This window comes from Marmota flaviventris, chromosome 1 (assembly GCF_047511675.1).
Source record: "Marmota flaviventris isolate mMarFla1 chromosome 1, mMarFla1.hap1, whole genome shotgun sequence".
Taxonomy (NCBI): domain Eukaryota; kingdom Metazoa; phylum Chordata; class Mammalia; order Rodentia; family Sciuridae; genus Marmota; species Marmota flaviventris.
Window position 1 is genome coordinate 207,992,479 of NC_092498.1, and position 13,455 is coordinate 208,005,933.

Here is a 13,455-nt window from a genome sequence, read left to right on the forward strand (position 1 = left end):
TTAGTCTCCTTGGGGACATTAGTCAAGGATGAAAAGAAATGGGTAAGGAGCAACTGGCACCCTTTTGAGATTTTATAACTAGAATTTTATTTGGTAATGATTAGGGAAGCTCAGCACAGTGGTACTCAGTTTTCAAGCAGTAACAACTCTGTTTGATTGCTACCCATTTATTTGTTTACTTGTTTATTTTTATTCTCATTAGAGTATAATCAGAGGTTATGCTTGTCTTTTAAGGATGAAGAAGTCTGAGAAGGTGCCACAGAACTTCAATAGAATATATGCCAAACCAAAAAAAAAAAAAATGTTAACTAAAAAGTATTTAATTTAGAAATTTTAGGAATAGAAGAAGGCAATTACATGTATTTGTTGCAAGATACACTGATCACACTTTGTCTTTTCTTTTTTGGTCTTGGTGCTGGGTATGGAACCCAGGGCCTGTGTATACTGGCATGAAATCTGCCATTGAGCTATACCCCAGGCCCTACACAATTCTTTTCTGGTTGAGGCTACAAGACGTACTTAATAACATTATATCATCCTAACAATAACTTATTATGTAGTGTTTTGAGAAAAAATGATTGTTGTTATCTTCTCCTTGATTGGACTTTATGTAGTTATAGAAATTTACTATGCAGACCATTTTTGGCACAAAATGGAATGTGATCTCCAAGTGTTTAGGAGAGATGACCTGGGGTTTTAGAATAAAGATGCAAACCCCTGGCATAGTGGCAAGGCTTGAAATCCCAGCTACTTGGGAGACTGAGGCAGGAGGAGCACAAGTTCAAGGCTGGCCCGGGCAATTTAGTGAGAGTCCTGTCTCAAAATAAAATAAATGGGGCTGGGGATGGAGCTCCTGAACAAAAGGAAGGTGAGGTAAAACAGTACTTTAGCTTTACGATGCCTAGTTACTGGCAGGCTAGCAGCTGTCCCATGGTAGGTCACCTTCCAGATGTGGAAAGTCAAGCTCTTTCCCAACCTCTAGAAGGCTCTGCCCCTACCTGCCACTGGCCTCAGCCACCCCCCCGCCCCTTCGTCACCTTAGCCTCTGACTCACACTGGCTCAGAGATTCGCTGTGACATTTCTGTCCATGTCTTAGGTGTGTGAAGCCTGATTGATCCCAAAGCTCCTTTTAAGAAGCCACATGTGGGAAGAGCACCAAGCCTCCACAGGCTATCTTGTGTCACTTGTCACCTTGTCCTTGAGTGGGAGTGTTTATCTCATGAAGCGTCCACATCTTCTCTGAAGGCGGATAATGACACCTTTTGTGCAGGGTCATTGTGAACATGAAGATCAGAGACAGGTGCATGTAAAGAGCCTAGCACAGTGGGGCACACATCCAAGGGTCAGAGTTGATGTCACTTACGTTTTAGGAGGATGTGTCTGCCCATTTCTTACTTTAATTCTCTGTCCTGGGCACTGAGATCAGCAACTTGGAATAAAAAAAACCAAAAAAACAAAAAACAAAGGAAAAATGATTTGCTCACAGCCCCAGGAGGCTGCTAAAATACTCTGAGAGAAAACTGAATAATTCTAACTCAGAGGTTGGGCAATATTTTTCTGGAAAGGACCAGAGAGTAAAGGGCCAGATAGTTTTAGCTTTGTGAGCCACATGGTCTCTGTCCCCTCTGTCTTTGTAGATCAGAAGCAGCCATAAACAGTGATAGTCACAGTTGAGCCAGTGAAACTTCACAAAACAGGCAGCACGCAGGGTTTGAACCCTGGTCTAGGTCAGCATCCTCTTAAAGCAGGAACATTTTCTGCAGTACCCATGACAGATGGGGAGATTTGATTGATACAGAACTCCTTACCTCTAAAATTGCAAACATGGTGTAGGAGACCAGAATATGCCACCTAAAATATGACCGAATGACTTCACCCCTCATGCCTGGCAGGCTAGCAGCTGCTCCATGGTAGGTCACTTCCAGATGTGGAAAGTCAAGCTCTTTCCCAACCTCTAGAAGGCTCTGCCCCTCCCTGCCACTGGCCTCTCTGGCATAAGGATTGTTTCAAGCTGATTATTCTGAGAAACTTCAGAACTTGGAGTAGCTCTGAAAACAGGAGAGACGTTTTAACTGTAAAGTACAAATTTATGTCTATGAAGGAAATCACCCTTTGTAAGGGTTTCTCTCTCTCTGTACCAGGGAGAGAACATTAAATCCAAACCACATTCAATTTGTTTTTCCTTTGTATATCATTTGCTTATTTCTTATGCAACTGGATGGTTGAGTCCCTGGTCAGCCAGGATCCAGATAGGTCCTTGGCTTGGCTGCCAGTAACACAACTGAGTGTGAGGGCTGGAGAGAAGAGACTGGGTCTGGTTGCTGCCTTTATTCCTGCTAGCTCCTGCAGGGATGTTAATGTCCAAATAATATTTGTTGGATGAATGCATGAGTGGACAGAGATCTCCAAAGTGTTAGATCATGGAGGAAGGAACTCCTATTACCTGAAAAGGCAAAGGGACGCTTCACAGAGTGGTGACATGGGCCAGGTGTCTAAGAAGAGAGTGTACGATGAAAATGTACTGAATCCACCTAGCCGCCTGAACGTCACTCATCACGGCTTAGCAATAGCACACCATGGAGTGTTGGTTGCTTCCCCTTGTGATTGCTTGGCTGACACTTGCCTGTAGCTGTTTCTCCTTGTCATCCCCAGAGAATATCCCATCACATACTGCCAGCCTACGCAAAGATCAAAATTCAAAATCCAAAGGACAGCTTTTATTGAATGTATATTGCTTTCTTGTAATCTAAAGTAAAAAAAAAATAGTAAGTTGAACTATTGTAAGTTGGGGACCATCTGAAATTATGTGTGCATATGTGTACGAGTGTGTGTGTTTACGTGTGTTTACATGAGCATATGAATGTGTATGTGACTGTGCATATGTATGTGGATGTGTTCTGTGTGGGTATATATGTATAGGTATATCAGTGTGTATGTGCATATGTGAGTGTGTTTGTGTGTGTGTGTGTGTGTGTGACAGAGAGAGAGAGAGAGAGAGAGAGAGAGAGAGAGAGAGAGAGAGAGAGGGAGGACATTCCAGGTAGAGGAAAGAACGTGTAAAAAATCATGCCATGTTGAGAGACTCTTGTACAGTAGTTTCTTTCCATTGTTTTTCTTTTTTTTTTAAACTCAGTTTTTTTTTTTAAGTTGTAGGTGGACACAATATCTTTATTTTATTTATTTATATGTGGTGCAAACTCAAGCGCCTCACATATGCCCAGCGAGTGTTCTATCGCTGAGCCACAACCCCAGCCCCTCTTTCCATTCTTGGTCCATATGCACATCTATTTGGGTTCAGTTGGAAGTGCATAAACATCATTTTCCTATGAGCTTTCCCCCACCTAACATTATTTGATCCCTGTACCCTGCCCCAGTTCCGCATACTCCTTGTAATTACCACTTCAATGGCTGCTTCACACTGCATGGAGTGGCTTTTACTAATTACAGATAAAACTGAAATAACAGCTTAAAATTTTTCTTCCTTTGTCATTTCCTTATGGTAACTGCTCCAAAGTGGAATTACGGATCAAAGGAAGTTGGAGATGTAGCTCAGTGTTAGTGCACTTGCCTACCATATGCAAGACCCTGGGTTTATTCCTAGTACAGAAAGACCAAAACAAAACAAAAGCCAAAAAACAAACAAAATGCCAAAACCAAAAAGTGTAGAGAACTTTTACATTTTACACCTCTTGACAAAGCTGTTTTCCTAAGGTTGTAGCAATTTATATTGCCACCAGGTGTTTTATTGTTAGCTCATCCAACTGTGCTAATTAGGAGGGTTTTAACAGGTCTCTGCAGGGCTGGTGGCATTTGCTTTTTTTTTTTTTTTTTACTGCTAATGCAAGAGGACAAACTCAGCAAACTTCCCTTATGAGGGTTGACTTAGTCACAAAGGGAGAGTCCTGATGGCCTGGTCACAAGAGATGAGGTCTTGAAACTGTAGTTTCCCCAAGGGATCACAATCAATTATAATTTTTTTTTTTTTGTACCAGGGATTGGACCTAGGGGTGCTTAACTATTGAGCCACATCCCCGGCCCTTTCTATTTTTTATTTAGAGACAAGATCTCACTAAGTTGCTTAGGGTCTCTCTTGCCTCAGCCGCCTGAGTTTCTGGGATTACAGATGTGTGCCACCTTGCCCATTTTCCTTCACTAATAAGGTTTCCTGTTATCGCCAGTCCTGTGACTTGTGGATTCTTTTTGGTGTGTATATCTGATGTCCTTCCTATAAGTTATGGCCCTTTGTTTTCCATTCCATATCCACCTGCATACGGCTAAACTATCTACCTAACTTAACAGGTGTTTTTTGGGATATATAATTCACATATTACAAAATTCACCCTTTGAAAATATATAATTCAGTTTTTTTTTGCTATTTATAATACTTGACTTTTTATTCAGCTATAAAATTGTCACAGTTTTAGTTGAGGTTGTCATTACGTTTTATCTGGATTATTACAGTGGTTTTTTAAATTTCCTAACTAAACCTTTTATTTTTTTATTGGTTGTTTTTTTTTTTTTGTATATTCAGAGTACTGCAACCATTACCACTATACATTTCTGAAACTTTCTCATCACTCCAAAAGGAAACCCTGTGCCCATTAGCAGTCACTCTCATGTACCTTTGTTCAACCCCTAGCAACCACTAATCTGTTTGCTGTCTCTGTGGATTTGGCTGTTCTGGGCATTTCATAGAATAAGAACATATGTTGCTTTTTGCAACTGACTTTTCTCATTTAGCATAATGGTTCGTCTACATTGTAGCCTGTATCAGTCTTTCATTCCTTTATATTGCCAAATAATATATATTCCACTGCATGGATAACAGTTTCCTTTTAATTTAAAAATGCAACTGTTTTAAAGAAAAATATCAACAGAATAACAATACATAAGGGATGAAGGTGGAATGCAAAAGACTAAACTTTGGGAAACTGTAATATAGAAACATGCACTTGGATACATGCACAAGTCCACATGAAAGATCTGGGACATGACTTCTGGGCATGCAAAACCTTTAATTCTGTGGTTTGGGAGGGAGAATTGTTTATCCCATCTTCCCACCTATGCTATAGAATCATCAGTGGGAAGATGGTAGGTGGAAAATGTTTGTTAGAAAATGTATCTATTGCCTGTCTCTCCACCCTCCCATCATCAAGAATCTGTGCAAAGAGGTTGATATGTTGACCTAAAAACGTTAAACCCAGGGGCTGGAAGTGCAGCTCAGTGGTGGAGTGCTTATAAAATGCTTATCTGGGGTGTGTGAGGCCCACACACATGTATACACACACACGTATACACACACACAGATTCAAGCCCACCCAGGATGGCATGCAGCAGTTGAAAGATGGTCCACTTTGACACCATGGTATTTGAACCCCAAGCACCAGGGACAAACTGTAAATTATTTTCAAGTGAAATTTCAAAATTTATGATTTGCCAATCAGAAATTACTGGCAACAGATTAGAGCTGACAAACTCATTTACATGGATTAGACACTCCAGCTTTTCTTTACTTTGTAATTAACAATGAATAACCCAGTTGCAATCAAGATTAAATTAGGGAAACAAAACACAATATCCTTTTATATATTTTATGAAGATCTGGAAGACAGGAGCTTGAAGGCTCCAAATCTAATGAAATGACAGGGAGGGCTGGGCTGGACCTCGGGGACAGAACTTATAGACGGCTATATGAGGCCCTGGGTTCTATTCTGTCCCCAGCCCCCAGAAGAAAAAAGAAAACCAAATAAAAAAAATATGTTTTCAAGAAATGACGAGGAGAGGGAAATGCTGATTTCTCTCATTTGATCAGTGTATGCTGCATGTACATGTTGAACTATCACCCTCCCTGGCAATAAGTGCAGTCATTACATGTAAATAAAAAAATTAAAAAATAGTAAACACACACACAAACTACCCTAGTTATTATTTTTTGTTTTCATTAAACTTCTTTTAAAAAGTTTAGTTGGCAAATTATAATTGTGCATGTTTATGGGGTTATGCTAAATGATGTTATGCTAAATATTTACATTATGGAATGATCAAATCCTTGGAGCCCGTGTGTTGAAGAGAGATTGTTATTCCTATGTTCATTGCAACATTAAATAAACTTCTTATTTTGGAATAATTTTAAGTTTACAGAAAAGTTGCCAAAATAGTATACAGAGTTTTTATACATCCTTCATTTACTTCCTTGAATGTTAACACATGACACAAGACTCATGTTGTCGCGCAATTACTAACTCAACTCTGAATTATACATAGATTTCACCACAAATACCCTTTTTCCATTGTAGGCTCCCATCCACGATGCCACACGGTGTTTAATTATCTTGTCTCTAGTTTTCTCTGATCTGTGACAGGCCTGTCTTTTCTTGATCTCAAGAGTTTTGAAGAGTACTGGCTAGGTGTGTTGCAGAATGCCTCTCTGTTTGGGTTTGTCTGATGTTCACTCATTTTGAGACTGGGGCGATGGTATTTTGAGAAGAAAACACCCTATTTATTTATTTAGTTTTAAAGTAAAAACTCCAGACTTAGCCATTTTTTTTTCCATTTTTTGCTCTCTGACTATTTTACCCAGAGTAGTACATCGCCTTTTATTTGGCCATTTTCATTGACAGATAATAAGTTTACATCATCTTAGAATATAGTGTGATATTTTGATACATTTTTACAGTGTGTAATGAATGACTTAGGATATTTAGTTTATCTGTCAGACATTTTCCATTTTTTTTGCATTAAGAACATTCAAAACCCTCTCTTTTAGCACTTTTGAATGATATAATTTATTACTATTGACTCTAGTCACCCTTCTGTGTTCGAGAACAGTAGAACTTAGCCCTCCCATTTGGCTGACTTTGTACCAGTTAATCCATCTCTCTCCATCCACCCTTCTACCCTGCTCTCCCTTGGCCTCTGGAAAAGGGGATACACACACACACACACACACACACACACACAGAATGGAATACCATCAGCCACACAAAGGACAAAATCCTGTCATTTGCAGCAACATGGATGGATCTGGAGATCATCATATCAAGTGAAAGAAACCAGTCCCAGAAAGACAAGTCCCACATTGCCTTTTATTGTCATGTCTCCTTTGTTTCCTCTTGCCTGTGACAATTCCTCAGCCTCTCCTTGTTTTACACAACCTTGCCAGTCTTGAGAAAGATTGGCCAGGTCACTTAAGAATGTCAATTAATGTGGATTTGTGTGATGTTTCCCTCATGACTACATTGGTTCCAGAAAGCAGAGCAGTAGCAGAAGCACCCCTTTTATCACATCATCTCATGACATCACATCATCCACGTGACATTCCTGTTGATGTTAACCTTCCTCACTTAGTTTTAGGTTTGCCAGCCCCCATCCCCCAAACATCCAAATTACTTGAATAAGTTCATTGCAATGTAAGTCACATACTATAGCATCCACCTATTCAAAGTTCATGTTTCATTGTTTTTTGGTTTATTATGTAATTATTTAAAATCTGTGGTAAATTATATATAACAGAGCATTTGCATTCTAACCATTTTTTGGAGCACACATTCAGTGGTATGAATTATATTCACATTGTTATACAATCATCACCACCATCTATTTCCAAAAATTTTTCATCACCTCGCATAGAAACTTTTTAACCATTAAATAATAACTCCCTGTCCTCCCCTACCCACAGCTCCTGATAATTTCTAATTTACTTTCTCTATGAACTTGCCTCCTCTGGGGTTCTTCTTATTAGTGGAATCATATAACATTTCTGCTTTGTGTCTGGCTTATTTCTGTTAACATAATGTTTTCAAGGTTCATTTGTGTTGGAGAAGCACTTGAGATATTTTAACAGATAGAAGTTAATATAGGAATTGAGTCAGGAGTGGTGGCACATGCCTGTCATCCCAGCCACTAGGGAGGCTGAGGCAGGAGGATCATGAGTTCAAAGCCAGTCTCAACAAAAGCGAGGTACTGAGCAACTCAGTGAGACCTTGTCTCTAAATAAAGTACAAAATAGAACTGGAGATGTGGCTCAGTGTTTGAGTGACTGAGTTCAATCCCTGATACCAAACAACCACCACCACCACCACCACAAAACCCCCAAAACCAAAATTCAGGTAATAGAGGCCTCAAAAGGCAAGAATGAATCACCAGGATTTATTATTTATTTATTTTTGCAGCTCTGGGGAGGGAACCCAGGGCCTGTGCAAGCCAGGCAAGTGCTTTAACCACTGAGCTCTACCCTCATCCACAAGGTTAGGATACAACCATAAATCATTCCTGTAGGAATCAGATGATGAACCTAGGCCTGGGGGACAAGAGGGAGAGTTGAGGCTGTCAGGCTGTAGCAGTTTGGAGGGGGGAAAAGGAGGTTCTGGGTGCATCTGTACATGTGTCTCAGAGATGGGGTTGCTGACCAGCTGGTGATAGCATGTACACTGTAGGGGACACAATGATGGTGGCTCTGTGGAGGGCAAAAATGGTTGGAAAGGAGATGACTTGATATTGCCGGTGAAATCAGAAAGAATCAAGTTCCATTTTCCTCCTCCTCCTCTTCTTGCCTTTCCTCCTCTTTTGCTGTGTACTGTCAGGAGCTATAGGAGGCCGATTGAGTGCAGGGATCCTGCCTTGAGGTCTTGGGTGTGGATTCTGGGTGAGGACATGCATCATCAGTAGGGGGATTAATTGAATGAATTGGCTGGGGCTTATAATTGACTGCTTATAATTGATTGCCTGGAAGAACAACTTCATAAACAGATGGAATATTTTAATCTCAGATAACACAAGTGTTCACAGTGCAGGTGGATCAGTTTCCAAAGCTCGAAATCTCATTGTCTTTCTTGCATCTCATGCTGTGTTGGGAGTGGTGAATGAATGATGGTCTTTGAACTGCCAAGAGACAGAGGCAACACCCCTCCGGAGAACTCTTAGTGTGAAGGTGCCACACTAAGATGGAGATGGCCCAGTTGTATGGTGACGCCGTGTTCATAGTGAAATTCCTTGCTAAGTAAGGAATTTTATTAGTTCATAATGTTGGTTCAAACAGCTGCTGTCCAGAGAAAGAGAATTATAAGCACAAGCTTGATAAGCCCTAATTGGGCTCTTTTATCCTCAGTTTCAGCTCTGTTTATCTTGAAGAAGATTTCTCACAATGCCTTCTGATGTTTAAACCTATGTAATAAATGTGCCAAGCTTGCGGTGGTCAGTCTTCTTCCACCAGAGTTTGGCTGATCCACTGGGTCCTGGCCTTTTCTCTACTTTTGTGTCGGTTTGTCTTTTCTTAATCCCCCTCACAGCCTGGTTCATATAGCCCTGAATAAACTGTTGCCCAGGACATGACCATGCTGCACTTGTAAATGGCTGTGCTTCTTTGGTAGTGGATAAAATTTGAATGCCAGGAAGTAGAAATTACTCATAGAAAGTGGGCTTGTTTTTAGCTCATGGATTCTGTACATTTCTTCTGTGGTTGCTAGGAACCCTTAACATGCCATTCATTATGATATGTACGTTTAAAATGTTTTTTTTTCTATATTTTTCATTGGTGCATTACCATTATATGTAATAGTGCAATTTGTTGTTACCTAGTCATACATGCACATGCACGCTATAATAATATACTTTGGTTTATATTATTCCCCAGTATTTCCCCTTTCCTTCTCTTCCTTCTTCCCCCTGGTCTCTTTCCTTTACTCTACTGGTCTGCCTTCCATTTTCATGCGATTCCCCTCCCACCTTTCTTTTCCTTTTTCCTCCCTAGCTTCCACATATGACAGAAAACATATGACACTTGACTTTCTGATTTTGTTTTATTTTGTTTAACATAATGCTCTCAAGTTCCATCCATTTTGCTGCAAATAACATAGTTTTGTTCTTCTTTATTGATGAATAAAACTCAATTTTTGTATACACTGCATTTTCTTTATCCATTTATCCATTATAATGTGCACTTTTAAACTGCCTCCTTCACTTCGACCTTGTCTGGTGGTGTATTAGTCAGCACAGAATAGGTTATGCTGCAGTAACAAATGACACCCCCACACCCCAAAGCCCACTGGCTTCTGAAAACAGAAGTTTAGTCTTGGAACCATCAAGTATAGGAACCAGATTCTAAATAATCACATAACAGAAAACATAATTTTATTTTATTCACTTTTATATTTTACCATTTTAATTCTTGTGTGTGTGTGTGTGTGTGTGTGTGTGTGTGTGTGTTGCAGGGCATTGATCCCAGGCCTTGTGCATGTGAGGCAAGCACTCTGCCAACTAAGCTATATCCCCAGCCCTGAATTCACTTTGTTTTATAAAATTAATGTATAATTTTAAAGTGTGGTTTTAGTTTTGAAGAAAAAAATCAACAAAAAATAAACCTTGGTCTTATCTGAAGAAATGATATTTGAGCTGTAATATGACAGATAAAAAGGAGGCTGAGTGTGCAGCCCAGTGGTGGATGCTAACCTAGCAGGTGTGAGGCCTCGGGTTCCTTCCCTAGTACCACAAAGGGGAAAAAAGATGGCTAAAGATGATTGGGAGGAGTGATCTTGGTAGAGGGCTCTGAAGTGGGAGAGAGCCTATTTGGGTGATGGGGGAAAAGGCCAAAGTGACTGGGGCAGAAAAAGTGAAGGGAAAAAGAGGGGAACATGTAGGGACCTAGAAGTTAAGACTTTTTTTTCTTATCCAAAGAACAGGCGATTATGAAAGATTTTAAGAGGATGCTTAGCAGGTCAGATGTGTATTTTAACTTTTTAATTTCCAGTGCTAGAAATGGAACCCAGGGCCTCATGCACACTAGGCAAGCACTCTGCCAGCCGGGCCCAGATCCACATTTTTAAATCCCTGATTTGCATTTCAGGAATGACTTGGAGAACAGAGCAGTTAGAGGTGGGTTTTCAGAGAAACGAATGCAGCATAAGCTGCAAGGCCCTTTCTTTCCAGGACCCTGGCGAGGTCCTGGGAGAAACCCTGGCCATTTTGTTTGTGGGGCTGAACTAATTCTGTACAGGTGTTTTGTATTTTTCTTAAAGAGGGACTCTTCCTCCACCCAATGTACAGGTCCTGCAAAACCTATAAACCAGTGGTGGATGCTAGCCTAGCATGTAGAGGCCTCGGGTTCCTTCCCTAGTACCACAAAGGGGAAAAAAATGTTCCTGATTCACAATAAGAAATATCTAGGCTAAACTTTCAAATCCTTACTTTCTTTTTTCATTGCTGGGGATCAAACCCAGGGCCTTATGCTTGCTATTCAAGTGCTTTACTACTGAGCTACATCCCCAGCTGCTGCCTTATTGAGTGATTAAAGAAAACTCTTATTCAGAAGAGGGGTGTTTTGAAGAACTAAGCCATGGATTTCAGTGGTGGGGAGACTATTAGATGAGGTACAGTTTTTGGTGGTGACCAACTCTGGCCAACTTTAGCAAAACTGGAAGATAAAAACTTATTGGATATATCTAAGGAGTAAAACAGTATTTAATATACATATAGATATAGAAAAAGGTTGCTATAGTAGAAATAATTAATATATTCATCATCTCACAGATACCCCAATTAACATATTCATCATCTTACAGTTACCCCCCTTTATTGTGGCAAGATCACCTGGAATCTTCTTTCTTAGCATAAACCCTAGGTGCGTAGGAAATCCTGGAGGGCAGCCCTCATGTGTATCCTCTAGCCTTGCTCTGCCTGTGCATCTGCCTCTTTGTACCCTTTGACCTACATCTCCCCATTTCTGCTCCCACTGTTGGTGTAGCAGGTGTTTGAACATCATGCTGGCAAAGTTCATGTAAACCCTCACCTCTGCTAATAAGATTATTGGAAAAAGTGAGGTCAGGCACCAATCCTGTTTCTTGAGCCAGAATATGGATTCAAAAGAAGCAGGAGAGATTCCCTCTATAGAGGCAAAGGTTACACCTGTTCTCCATCCAATGAAAAAGGCCCAGGCTGCTTTCTTCTTCATACCAGGCATCAATGGTATTGAAGAGAAATTCTCTTTCTTTGGGATCTTTAATGGAAATGTCAGGAAGGAGACTATACCTTTCAGAATGTATGTTTGCCATGGCAATTTGGAAGCCATAGATAGCAATGGTGGGCTTCTGTAATTTGAACTTCTTGGCTAAATCCTTCTGCCAACTTTTCATTTACTATGCCATTACTTGCAAATGTGATATAAAAATCTGTCTCCTTGGGCTTCAGGGCTTCCCAGTGCTAAAAGACCTTGGGAAGATCCACCTCCTTGGCTGTGCCAAAAGAAGCCCAGCTTTCTTACACATCTGCCACATATCATGGTATTCAATAGGAAGGATGGCCACGCGGGGGCAGGATGGGTGGTGGTAATGGTGATTGTGAGGTCTTCTCAGCAGTGGTTCATCCTTCATGCTGGGGGCAGTGACTTTAGTTTTCGGCTTGGTGGGCTCCTGGAAGAGCTGGCCAGGACACGGGTCCTGTTCTCCTGTTGGCCAAGCTGAATTCCTTCAGTGGCGACAGTGCAGCTGCTGCTGGCCCATGATGGTGGTGAGCAGTGTGCAGATCCAGAGCATGAAGGTGGTGGTGGCAGAGGTGGAGAGCAGAGAACGTGGTAGCTGGGACCCCAGAGCACTCCTGTGTTTTTGGTAATAGCCATCCTAATGGGGGTGAGGTTCTATTTAATTGTGGTTTTCATGGACAATTCGAATTTACTGGAAGGATAGTTGTCAAACCTTTTTTTTATTAGGGCCCTATAGAAAATATTTTCAGCTTTGCAGGCCATAGGCTGCCTGTCGTAACTACTTCACTCTCCCTTGTTGGACAGAAGCAGCCACAGACAGCATGCAGATGAATGAGCATGGCTGTGTGGAAACAGAGCTTTATTTGTGGAAAAAAAAAAAAAAAGGCTGCAGACTGGAGTTTTCAAGTGGGCCATAGTGTTCTGAGCCTTGTATTCAGAGGCTCCAGATTATTGGATGTTTAGCCTGCAGCTTTGTACATGAGTGGGTGCACAGGACTTGGCATGTGCATCGTCCTTGATATACTGGGGTCTGCACTTGCCTACCTCTGCTTTGGCCACTTGCTCTGCCAGTCCCATGCATAAAGCCCCAACCGCTGCCATGGTTGTGGCTGTGCCGCAGATGAGGAACACTGTGTCTACCACTGAAGATGACCCTGTATGAATCACTCTTTAGTAAGGGACTCAACCAGATCATGAATGACATGCTGGGCTGGGGAATGTAGCTCAGTGGTAAAATGCTTCCAGACTCTGGGTTTGATTACCAGAATGCCCCCCCCCCCCAAATCCTTTAAAAATATCTCATCATCAGGAATGAAACGCCTATGTGAATAGATGGGTGTCAGCTGCCTGGGTACTTAGAGGAGAAAAACTTTGAGGCTAAATCTTAGTTCAGTGGGAAAGGAGATGTAATTGATTAATCATGACTCTCATGGGCACCAGGATGAAAGTAGTGATATACATTTGCTAAATATTTGTGTTCCTG

At 41.0% G+C, this 13,455-nt stretch overlaps 1 pseudogene; it reads right to left on the reverse strand.

Annotated features, from left to right (window-relative positions):
- Positions 1–8,294: 8,294 nt before the first annotated feature.
- LOC114090174 (ribonucleoside-diphosphate reductase subunit M2 pseudogene) lies at positions 8,295–13,073 on the reverse strand (annotated as a pseudogene).
- Between the last annotated feature and the right edge of the window lie 382 nt (positions 13,074–13,455).